The 11,529-nt window shown below is 52.8% G+C and overlaps 1 pseudogene across 1 annotated transcript; it reads right to left on the bottom strand.

Annotated features, from left to right (window-relative positions):
* Window positions 1–5,528: 5,528 nt before the first annotated feature.
* Window positions 5,529–10,695, bottom strand: LOC309452730 (tRNA-dihydrouridine(47) synthase [NAD(P)(+)]-like; annotated as a pseudogene). The gene is made up of 12 exons (XR_014186718.1): window positions 10,401–10,695; window positions 9,609–10,171; window positions 8,968–9,009; window positions 8,721–8,873; window positions 8,506–8,622; window positions 8,005–8,070; window positions 7,819–7,929; window positions 7,351–7,446; window positions 7,032–7,107; window positions 6,551–6,739; window positions 6,340–6,467; window positions 5,529–5,694 (listed from the first exon to the last, which is right to left on the bottom strand). The product of XR_014186718.1 is annotated as a tRNA-dihydrouridine(47) synthase [NAD(P)(+)]-like (transcript).
* Window positions 10,696–11,529: the final 834 nt, after the last annotated feature.

Raw genomic sequence — 11,529 nt, 5'->3', positions numbered from 1 at the left:
GTGCGCTGCAGTGATAGTGAACACGTTTGTGACCATTGCCTGCGTTTCTGTGCGCTGCAGTGATAGTGAACACGTTTGTGACCATTGCCTGTGCTTCTGTGCGCTGCAGTGATAGTGAACACGTTTGTGACCATTGCCTGTGTTTCTGTGCACTGCAGTGATAGTGAACACGTTTGTGACCATTGCCTGTGTTTCTGTGCGCTGCAGTGATAGTGAACACGTTTGTGACCATTGCCCTTGTTTCTGTGCAGTGATAGTGAACACGTTTGTGACCATTGCCTGCGTTTCTGTGCGCTGCAGTGATAGTGAACACGTTTGTGACCATTGGCTGCGTTTCTGTGCGCTGCAGTGATAGTGAACACGTTTGTGACCATTGCCTGCGTTTCTGTGCGCTGCAGTGATAGTGAACACGTTTGTGACCATTGCCTGCGTTTCTGTGCAGTGATAGTGAACACGTTTGTGACCATTGCCTGTGTTTCTGTGCGCTGCAGTGATAGTGAACACGTTTGTGACCATTGCCTGTGCTTCTGTGCGCTGCAGTGATAGTGAACACGTTTGTGACCATTGCCTGTGCTTCTGTGCAGTGATAGTGAACACGTTTGTGACCATTGCCTGCGTTTCTGTGCGCTGCAGTGATAGTGAACACGTTTGTGACCATTGCCTGTGTTTCTGTGCGCTGCAGTGATAGTGAACACGTTTGTGACCATTGCCCTTGTTTCTGTGCAGTGATAGTGAACACGTTTGTGACCATTGCCTGTGTTTCTGTGCAGTGATAGTGAACACGTTTGTGACCATTGCCTGCGTTTCTGTGCAGTGATAGTGAACACGTTTGTGACCATTGCCTGCGTTTCTGTGCGCTGCAGTGATAGTGAACACGTTTGTGACCATTGCCTGTGTTTCTGTGCAGTGATAGTGAACACGTTTGTGACCATTGCCTGTGTTTCTGTGCGCTGCAGTGATAGTGAACACGTTTGTGACCATTGCCTGCGTTTCTGTGCAGTGATAGTGAACACGTTTGTGACCATTGCCTGTGTTTCTGTGCAGTGATAGTGAACACGTTTGTGACCATTGCCTGTGTTTCTGTGCGCTGCAGTGATAGTGAACACGTTTGTGACCATTGCCTGCGTTTCTGTGCAGTGATAGTGAACACGTTTGTGACCATTGCCTGCGTTTCTGTGCGCTGCAGTGATAGTGAACACGTTTGTGACCATTGCCTGTGTTTCTGTGCGCTGCAGTGATAGTGAACACGTTTGTGACCATTGCCTGCGTTTCTGTGCGCTGCAGTGATAGTGAACACGTTTGTGACCATTGCCTGCGTTTCTGTGCGCTGCAGTGATAGTGAACACGTTTGTGACCATTGCCTGCGTTTCTGTGCGCTGCAGTGATAGTGAACACGTTTGTGACCATTGCCTGTGTTTCTGTGCGCTGCAGTGATAGTGAACACGTTTGTGACCATTGCCTGTGCTTCTGTGCAGTGATAGTGAACACGTTTGTGACCATTGCCTGTGTTTCTGTGCGCTGCAGTGATAGTGAACACGTTTGTGACCATTGCCTGTGTTTCTGTGCAGTGATAGTGAACACGTTTGTGACCATTGCCTGTGTTTCTGTGCAGTGATAGTGAACACGTTTGTGACCATTGCCTGTGTTTCTGTGCGCTGCAGTGATAGTGAACACGTTTGTGACCATTGCCTGCGTTTCTGTGCGCTGCAGTGATAGTGAACACGTTTGTGACCATTGCCTGTGTTTCTGTGCAGTGATAGTGAACACGTTTGTGACCATTGCCTGCGTTTCTGTGCGCTGCAGTGATAGTGAACACGTTTGTGACCATTGCCTGCGTTTCTGTGCAGTGATAGTGAACACGTTTGTGACCATTGCCTGCGTTTCTGTGCAGTGATAGTGAACACGTTTGTGACCATTGCCTGCGTTTCTGTGCGCTGCAGTGATAGTGAACACGTTTGTGACCATTGCCTGTGTTTCTGTGCGCTGCAGTGATAGTGAACACGTTTGTGACCATTGCCTGTGCTTCTGTGCGCTGCAGTGATAGTGAACACGTTTGTGACCATTGCCTGTGTTTCTGTGTGCTGCAGTGATAGTGAACACGTTTGTGACCATTGCCTGTGTTTCTGTGCAGTGATAGTGAACACGTTTGTGACCATTGCCTGCGTTTCTGTGCGCTGCAGTGATAGTGAACACGTTTGTGACCATTGCCTGTGTTTCTGTGCGCTGCAGTGATAGTGAACACGTTTGTGACCATTGCCTGTGTTTCTGTGCAGTGATAGTGAACACGTTTGTGACCATTGCCTGTGCTTCTGTGCAGTGATAGTGAACACGTTTGTGACCATTGCCTGTGCTTCTGTGCGCTGCAGTGATAGTGAACACGTTTGTGACCATTGCCTGTGCTTCTGTGCGCTGCAGTGATAGTGAACACGTTTGTGACCATTGCCTGTGTTTCTGTGCGCTGCAGTGATAGTGAACACGTTTGTGACCATTGCCTGCGTTTCTGTGCGCTGCAGTGATAGTGAACACGTTTGTGACCATTGCCTGTGTTTCTGTGCACTGCAGTGATAGTGAACACGTTTATGACCATTGCCTGCGTTTCTGTGCAGTGATAGTGAACACGTTTGTGACCATTGCCTGTGTTTCTGTGCAGTGATAGTGAACACGTTTGTGACCATTGCCTGTGTTTCTGTGCGCTGCAGTGATAGTGAACACGTTTGTGACCATTGCCTGCGTTTCTGTGCAGTGATAGTGAACACGTTTGTGACCATTGCCTGCGTTTCTGTGCAGTGATAGTGAACACGTTTGTGACCATTGCCTGCGTTTCTGTGCGCTGCAGTGATAGTGAACACGTTTGTGACCATTGCCTGTGTTTCTGTGCGCTGCAGTGATAGTGAACACGTTTGTGACCATTGCCTGTGTTTCTGTGCGCTGCAGTGATAGTGAACACGTTTGTGACCATTGCCTGTGTTTCTGTGCGCTGCAGTGATAGTGAACACGTTTGTGACCATTGCCTGTGTTTCTGTGCAGTGATAGTGAACACGTTTGTGACCATTGCCTGTGTTTCTGTGCAGTGATAGTGAACACGTTTGTGACCATTGCCTGTGTTTCTGTGCAGTGATAGTGAACACGTTTGTGACCATTGCCTGTGTTTCTGTGCGCTGCAGTGATAGTGAACACGTTTGTGACCATTGCCTGTGTTTCTGTGCGCTGCAGTGATAGTGAACACGTTTGTGACCATTGCCTGTGCTTCTGTGCGCTGCAGTGATAGTGAACACGTTTGTGACCATTGCCTGTGTTTCTGTGCGCTGCAGTGATAGTGAACACGTTTGTGACCATTGCCTGTGTTTCTGTGCGCTGCAGTGATAGTGAACACGTTTGTGACCATTGCCTGTGTTTCTGTGCGCTGCAGTGATAGTGAACACGTTTGTGACCATTGCCTGCGTTTCTGTGCGCTGCAGTGATAGTGAACACGTTTGTGACCATTGCCTGCGTTTCTGTGCAGTGATAGTGAACACGTTTGTGACCATTGCCTGTGTTTCTGTGCGCTGCAGTGATAGTGAACACGTTTGTGACCATTGCCTGCGTTTCTGTGCGCTGCAGTGATAGTGAACACGTTTGTGACCATTGCCTGCGTTTCTGTGCGCTGCAGTGATAGTGAACACGTTTGTGACCATTGCCTGCGTTTCTGTGCAGTGATAGTGAACACGTTTGTGACCATTGCCTGCGTTTCTGTGCGCTGCAGTGATAGTGAACACGTTTGTGACCATTGCCTGCGTTTCTGTGCGCTGCAGTGATAGTGAACACGTTTGTGACCATTGCCTGCGTTTCTGTGCGCTGCAGTGATAGTGAACACGTTTGTGACCATTGCCTGTGTTTCTGTGCGCTGCAGTGATAGTGAACACGTTTGTGACCATTGCCTGTGTTTCTGTGCGCTGCAGTGATAGTGAACACGTTTGTGACCATTGCCTGTGTTTCTGTGCGCTGCAGTGATAGTGAACACGTTTGTGACCATTGCCTGTGCTTCTGTGCGCTGCAGTGATAGTGAACACGTTTGTGACCATTGCCTGTGTTTCTGTGCGCTGCAGTGATAGTGAACACGTTTGTGACCATTGCCTGCGTTTCTGTGCGCTGCAGTGATAGTGAACACGTTTGTGACCATTGCCTGCGTTTCTGTGCGCTGCAGTGATAGTGAACACGTTTGTGACCATTGCCTGCGTTTCTGTGCGCTGCAGTGATAGTGAACACGTTTGTGACCATTGCCTGTGCTTCTGTGCAGTGATAGTGAACACGTTTGTGACCATTGCCTGCGTTTCTGTGCGCTGCAGTGATAGTGAACACGTTTGTGACCATTGCCTGTGTTTCTGTGCGCTGCAGTGATAGTGAACACGTTTGTGACCATTGCCTGTGCTTCTGTGCAGTGATAGTGAACACGTTTGTGACCATTGCCTGTGCTTCTGTGCGCTGCAGTGATAGTGAACACGTTTGTGACCATTGCCTGTGTTTCTGTGCAGTGATAGTGAACACGTTTGTGACCATTGCCTGTGTTTCTGTGCGCTGCAGTGATAGTGAACACGTTTGTGACCATTGCCTGTGCTTCTGTGCGCTGCAGTGATAGTGAACACGTTTGTGACCATTGCCTGTGTTTCTGTGCAGTGATAGTGAACACGTTTGTGACCATTGCCTGTGTTTCTGTGCAGTGATAGTGAACACGTTTGTGACCATTGCCTGTGTTTCTGTGCAGTGATAGTGAACACGTTTGTGACCATTGCCTGTGTTTCTGTGCGCTGCAGTGATAGTGAACACGTTTGTGACCATTGCCTGTGTTTCTGTGCGCTGCAGTGATAGTGAACACGTTTGTGACCATTCCGTGCGTTTCTGTGCGCTGCAGTGATAGTGAACACGTTTGTGACCATTGCCTGTGTTTCTGTGCAGTGATAGTGAACACGTTTGTGACCATTGCCTGTGCTTCTGTGCGCTGCAGTGATAGTGAACACGTTTGTGACCATTGCCTGTGCTTCTGTGCGCTGCAGTGATGCAGAGACAGGAAAAAGGGACGCGAGGGGGTGTCACACAGCGCGTGTTCCCAGACCTCACTCCAGCAGTCCCCTGACCAGGAAACCCGAGCAGCCCTGGATCCCCCTCGGAGGGGCTGAGCTTTCGTGACACTTGGGAGGAGACGGAACCCACCACTGTGTGCTCCCCAAAAAACGGGCTGGATGCTGCACATCTGCCCAGGTGCTGGGACTATTTGTGCTCTGCAGGACCCCGGGATCGGGTCAGTACATCATACATGGACCATTTGGCACCACCAAGGACATCCTGGGAGGAACAAGAGGGCTTTTGCTCCCACTATGTGAGCTGGGACAACTCCTGCTGCAAACCAGAGGCCAGAGCTCTGCAGTGGCCCGTATGCTGTTAATTAATCGCACTGTTCTCTATTAGCGAGGCACCGCTGGCCGCGAGGCTGGCTGAGCCCGTGTGCCCACTCGCGGCGAGGACTCTCGTTGGGGGCGTGAAGACAACCGGGCTTCTAAAAACATCGACCTTTATTTCATTTTGGAGCCAACCCGCCCCTCGACGCCTCCGCTCGACTCGCAGCCGCGGGAAAGGGCTCCTCAGCCCTGTCTGTAGGAATTGGCCTTGTGTTTGGGCAGGAAGGTGACGCTGGTAGGTACAGGGCCCAGAAGCATCTCGCTGGAAGAAAGAGAAGAATAAAACAAAAAAATAAGGAGAGGTTTGTGTTCAGTGCACCATACACAGTTGTTTGATGGCCCCGTGGCTCTATAGCGATGGTGACTACACTCAGGTGTCTCAAATCAAGACTTTAATCTCCCTAGAAATGAAGGCTGCTGCACAAAAGCACCCACAGTGCTGAGCTTCAGCGCCAAACCACAGCCCCGGAGGGACGAGCCCACCAGGTCAGGGCAACGTCCTTCTCGCCGGGGAGTCCCCAGGGGCGGTGCCGGGTTTGGTGACCTGACCGCGGCGTCACCGCTGGCCGGGACGTGCCAAAACCAACACGAGCCTCCGAAAAGCTGCTCCCAACCTCTCGCTGTGCGTGTGCGGAGCCAGAACCCTGCTCGTGCCAAACCGCATTAAGGTCAGGTCCCAAAATGATGTAAGTCAGCGCTAGCGCGATCACATTTGGCCTCGCTTAAGACTTGAACTATCTCACACTTTGGAACACGCTGTATTTTCAGTGCACAGTAATTTTCTTTAGAGTTGAGGTGGTTTAACATATTTCCTGGATGCTGGTTCAACTAAAACTTTCAATAAGGCGACTTTGTGCTCTGCCTTGTCCCTTCCCACCCATTTTACTGAAATTCAAGGCTTTCTTACCTTATTTTAATCCAATCATCCACGTTCTGGCTTGCCATCAGCGTCTCCAGATAGTCTCTCCCATGTAGTAAGGCGGTCGCTCGTTAATTTTCTGAGGTAGGTGTTCTAATAAGCCCACTGGGATGTACCTGCAGTGAAACGCAGCAGCGGTGGGTGCGGTGGGTGGACAACGCGGGTTCCTGTGCTGAGCGACCCCGGCCGGCAGAGTTACCTGCAGAGGAACGAGAGCCATTCCAGCAGGAGCTTCCTCGTCTTCTCCACCCCCTGCGTGTCCGAGCCCCAATGCTCGAGGCCGTAGCTGGTGAAGTCCTTGAGGATCCCAAATCTCTCACTGGAAGAGATATCCCAGTGGCGCTGCTCCTTAATTTCAGTGAAAAGCCACGGTTTGATGAGCGCCCCTCTGCAGCAAAGAAGTGCATTGTTATTCCCCTCACTGATGCTTCTGAACATGCCAACTAATCTAAGAGGCTTTCCAGCACTCATCTGCCCGCCAGTGCCGCTTGAATCTTTATCTCAATTTCAACAGGAACCTGCTGGACGTTCCCACAGATGCAAAGTGATTTTACCAACTTTCAAAGAGTACTTTCACCAAGAAGAAACTTCTGGTGTTTCGGGTCTGTTCAGGTATTTAATTCCCTTTTTACTCTTGCACTGATGGAGCTCAGAAGCCAGGGGGGAACACAAGCACTTGCCTTGCGATCGTGATTCCCGAAACGCCCATCTGCAGGGCTCGATTAGCATCTTCATAAGACAAAATATCACCGTTTCCTGTCCAGAAGGGAGAAGCCGGAGTTCAGAGCGATACAGAGGGCAAGTCAAGCTGAGCGAATCCAGGCATGGGAGAAAATTCACAAAGGACACGGGGTCCAAGAGCCAGACTGGCCAAAGAGGCCCCGCAGCTCATGTTCTGAGCCCCCCAGGGATGTTGCTGACACTCCACCTCCCTCAGGCTGATCCTCTTGAATTCAACACGCAGCACTTCCACTCCATGTGACAAAATGAAACACCTACCCAAGAGAGGCATGGGGCGGCTATTCTGGCACACTCTGCTATGTAGTCCCAGTCCGCGCCCCTCGTCTAGCGCTGCTCCCGGGACCGGCCGTGGAGCTGGCGAAGAAACCTGCAGTGAGACCCCAAAAAACGCCCGGAGGAGGCAGAGCAGACTGGGAATAACGGGCTTCAGCAAAGGAAATGACACGGGCAGGGGTCAAGGATCCCTCTGGAATGAGGTTTATTGGGCTGAAAGCTCCCTCCCGGAGCACCGCAGGGACCATCTCCCTTTGTCATGCGCGCAAAGCTCAGAAGCACCCACGAAAACGCTCCCCGCACCTGAATTTTTCACTGTCACGAGCAGAAAACACTAAAAGCTCGTACGCAGCTCGGCAAAGGTGTTTAAAAGAGCCGCTGGGCTGCGGGGAGTGGTAAAGTCACCCCCGTGTTGCGCAGAGTTCCCCGGACACCGGCCAATGATCCCTGTACCGTGACCATGGAGGCTCCCCACTCGCGGATCTTGGGGGTTATTTTGTGAGCAATGTTCATCTTCTCTTGCACCCCCGTCCGTATCTCCACAGTCAGCGGGACGTCCAGCACCTGCAGAAATGGAGGGTGAGGCAGGAGTCGGCTCCATCAGCTCATCCCCCGCTGCCGGCAGATGCGCCGACTCACCGAGTTCATCCCTCGGACCATCTGTTCAAACCTGTTGGTCTGAGGCATCAGGGCGCAGCCTCCTCCCTGGGGGACAAAAAGCGGGAGAGTCAAGATTTTCTGCCTCCTCGCATAGTGAAGATGCTGCTTGGAGCTGCTCCACAGCAGCTCTCTGCTCAGGGGATGCAGCTGAGACTTGGAGCATCCCAAGACTTTTGGAGCATCTCAAGACTTTTGGAGCATCTCAAGACTTTTGGAGCATCTCAAGACTTTTGGAGCACCTCAAGACTTTTGGAGCACCTCAAGACTTTTGGAGCACCTCAAGACTTTTGGAGCACCTCAAGACTTTTGGAGCACCTCAAGACTTTTGGAGCACCTCAAGACTTTTGGAGCATCCCAAGACTTTTGGAGCATCCCAAGACTTTTGGAGCATCCCAAGACTTTTGGAGCATCCCAAGACTTTTGGAGCATCTCAAGACTTGGAGCAACAGGACTCACAAAGCGTGCTAGAGAACATCTTACCTTCTTGTAGACCAGGTCAATGGGACACCCCACGTCGATGTCTACAAAGTCTACTTCAATTGTCTGATTCAGGAGCTCTGCACATTTGGTCATTGTGTCTGGAAACGCCCCTTCCAGCTACCAAAGAGGGGACAAGTTGCCTGAGTTCAAGAAGCAGCTTTTCTCTTCAGAAGTGAGTTACCATTTTTTTAGGTTATCAAGGTGACAGCACTCACCTGCACCCCAAAAATATCCTCGGTGTGATGGCGTTTGAGGAGAGCCCACTCGGAGGACTGGCCCTGGAGCAGGTTGGTGCACACAGCCATCTCTCCGCAGGTGACGTCCACCCCGAAGCGCTTGCAGATCCTTCGGAAAGGGAGGTTACCACACTGGGAGAGACAGCAGAGACGTGGTTCTTCAGATCTGCCCTGCTCCAAATGTGGAACAGCAACATTTGACAAGAGGAGAGAATGATCTACTCACCGTGGTGAGTGGAGCCAAGTAGAGCTTGCCTTGGATTTCCAGCTGGGAAACAAGAGGGATGGAGGAAGATATTCCAGTCAGCAATTTTATCACTTGCCGTGAGTATAACTCAGTGGGAAAACCAGAAGATCACCGGTTTTGTTCAGGAACCTCAGATATTCCCTGAGAACGTATCGTTTGGATGAAAGAACCAGAAACTGAACCGCTCCAGTTGTTTTCACTGCTCGGCTTGGAGAAAACTCAAAGCAGTTACAGACCGAGGGATGCGAGACTGGCTAACGGGTGCAAGGACAGAGGTGACGAGGAGGAGAGGCGGGAGGTGACGAGGAGGAGAGGAGGGCATCGTGCAGTGCAAACCAACCAGCCCCAGCCTCGACTCTTCCAGCAGCTCGTTTCCACCCTCACCAACAGCTCAGCTCCTCCACGTGCAAGGAGCCGCAGCTTCTCTTGCTTCTCCCCCTCCAAGGACACCACCACGACCCCAAGAGCTCACCTTCCCGCATCCCGCCCCTCACAGCAGTAACACGGTCCCCAGGCAGCTCTGTCCTCTGCCTCTCACCCAGCCCAGAGCTCCCTCCTGTCTTCCCAAGCACAATCTCAGCCACTTGACAAGAGACGGCAGCCCTCAACCGAACTCTCACCTTCTTCTTCTCGCATGCCCGCAGCTTTATAAGATCTTCATCTGTCACCGGGCCGGCTGTTTTGATGGAGGAAGGCTCCTCGCCGCTCTGCCAGGCGTCTGGTTTGGGATCTTCTCCCTGCTCTGGTCGCACAGGACATTCGGGGCCGTCTCCCCGGCCCTCCTGGGCTGTTGTGCAGTTGGGCACCTCTTGCTCCTCTGCAGAGCACCCGGTGGCTTTGCCGCCCTTCCCACCGTCACCGTGGGGCTTGGCCAGACCGCGGAGATACTCATGGGCCTTCTTGAAGTTAAACTTCTCCTTGCGCAGCTGGTGCTGGAGGTCCTTGGAGAGGTTGTTCCTCACCAGCGTCTTCCCTTCCCACTGCTTGGCCAGGTCAGCGTTGTTCTGGTAGCCGGCCCGAGGTGGGACTGGGCAAAGCGGCAGGTGACACCGTAAACGCACTTGCCGAAGGTTTGGAAGAGCACGCAGCTGCGGCCCAGGTCGCCCGGCTTCGCGGCCACGTACTCGCCGACATCGTGGAGGAAGCGGCACCGCGCGCCGAAGTAGCACTTCTCTGCACAGCCCTTAAAATGATAAAGAGCAGGGTGAGACCTCTGCCCTCTGCTTCCCCACCCAGGCATGCCAGGGTTGGAGACACACGAGCCATAGAGACAAAGGACATTAATGAACTGGGTGAAGAACCCAGTTTTGGGACAACACCACCATCCTCCAGCACAGGTGAGGTAAGCCTGGGTCTGCCCTGGCCCAGAACTGCTCTGAGCACCCATCACACCCCAGAGCCCCGTGTCCCGCCTGCGTGACCGACGGGCACAGCCTGTTCTGCTCGTAGTGGGTGGGTTTCATGCACGGCCGGCTCTTGTTCTGCCCCCGCACCCGCTTCCGCTCCGCCGGCTCCTTCTCCGCTGATCCACCTCCTCTCGGCTCTCCCGTCCTGCCCCGGCTCCTCCGGCCTCACCCGTTTGGCGGGGCCTCGCTCTGGGGGCTGCCGACATCCTCATCCTCCTTCTTCTCCTCGACCTCCTCCCCATCCTCCCCACCCCCCCGGGCCCGCAGGAACGCGTGGAACTGCTCCTTGGAGGTGAGGAACCTGCGGGGACACGGCACCGGCTGAGCGGGGTGACCGGGACACGGGGGTGGCGAGGAGGGCACCGGCCGGGGGTTATGGAGGGACCGGGCACCAGCCGGGAGGGACACGGGGGGACCGGGAACGGAGTGGGGGGGCTATGGAGGGGGCGGGCACGTCCCGGGTTGGGTGTTGTGGGGATGACGAAAGGGGCGGGGCGGGGCCACGTGACGGGGAGGGTATAAAAGGCCCGGCCGAGGCTCAGCGGCCTCACAGCGGCGGGCGGGGCGGGAGCGGGGGGGGTGGGTGTCGCTCGGGTGGGACTTTGAAAACATTTCAACTGGAATTTTAGCAATTTGGACGTGAAATTGTAAACATGTGGACATGGATTTTGAAAATTCTAGAGAGAATTTTAAAAGCTTCAAGAGAATTTCAACAATGTTGAGAGGGATTTGAAAAGTTTCAATGGGAATGGGAAGAATTGGGACCAAAATTGGAAAATTTTGAAGGGACTTTGAAAAAATTGGCGTGAGGGGCAGGAAAATACGCCTGGGGCCTTTTGTTCCGTGACTTCTGAGGGGTTCTCTGATCCTGGCCGGGGGGTCTGGCTGCTCTGCATCCCCAGAGCTCCCGGCTGGGGAGGATGGAGCTCTCTGCACAGATACAAGGCTCTTGCTCTCGGTTGTTTGGGTGTTTGAGGTTGTTTTGATTTTTAAGCAGTAAATACAGCGCCTGGTTTCTAGGCGTTCAGCTGGTGTGTGCCAGCTCCCACTGCACAGAGCCGTAAATCTGCCTTGGAGCCGTCCTGTTGTAGTTGAACTAACTTTTACTAAGTTTAGTTGAGCTAACTTTCACTAT

The sequence above is a fragment of the Streptopelia decaocto genome (genome assembly GCF_964273445.1).
Source record: "Streptopelia decaocto genome assembly, contig: HAP1_SCAFFOLD_1016, whole genome shotgun sequence".
Lineage (NCBI taxonomy): Eukaryota > Metazoa > Chordata > Aves > Columbiformes > Columbidae > Streptopelia > Streptopelia decaocto.
The sequence above is the reverse complement of the archived record's forward strand: the minus strand, read 5'-3'. Positions and strand labels throughout refer to the sequence as shown.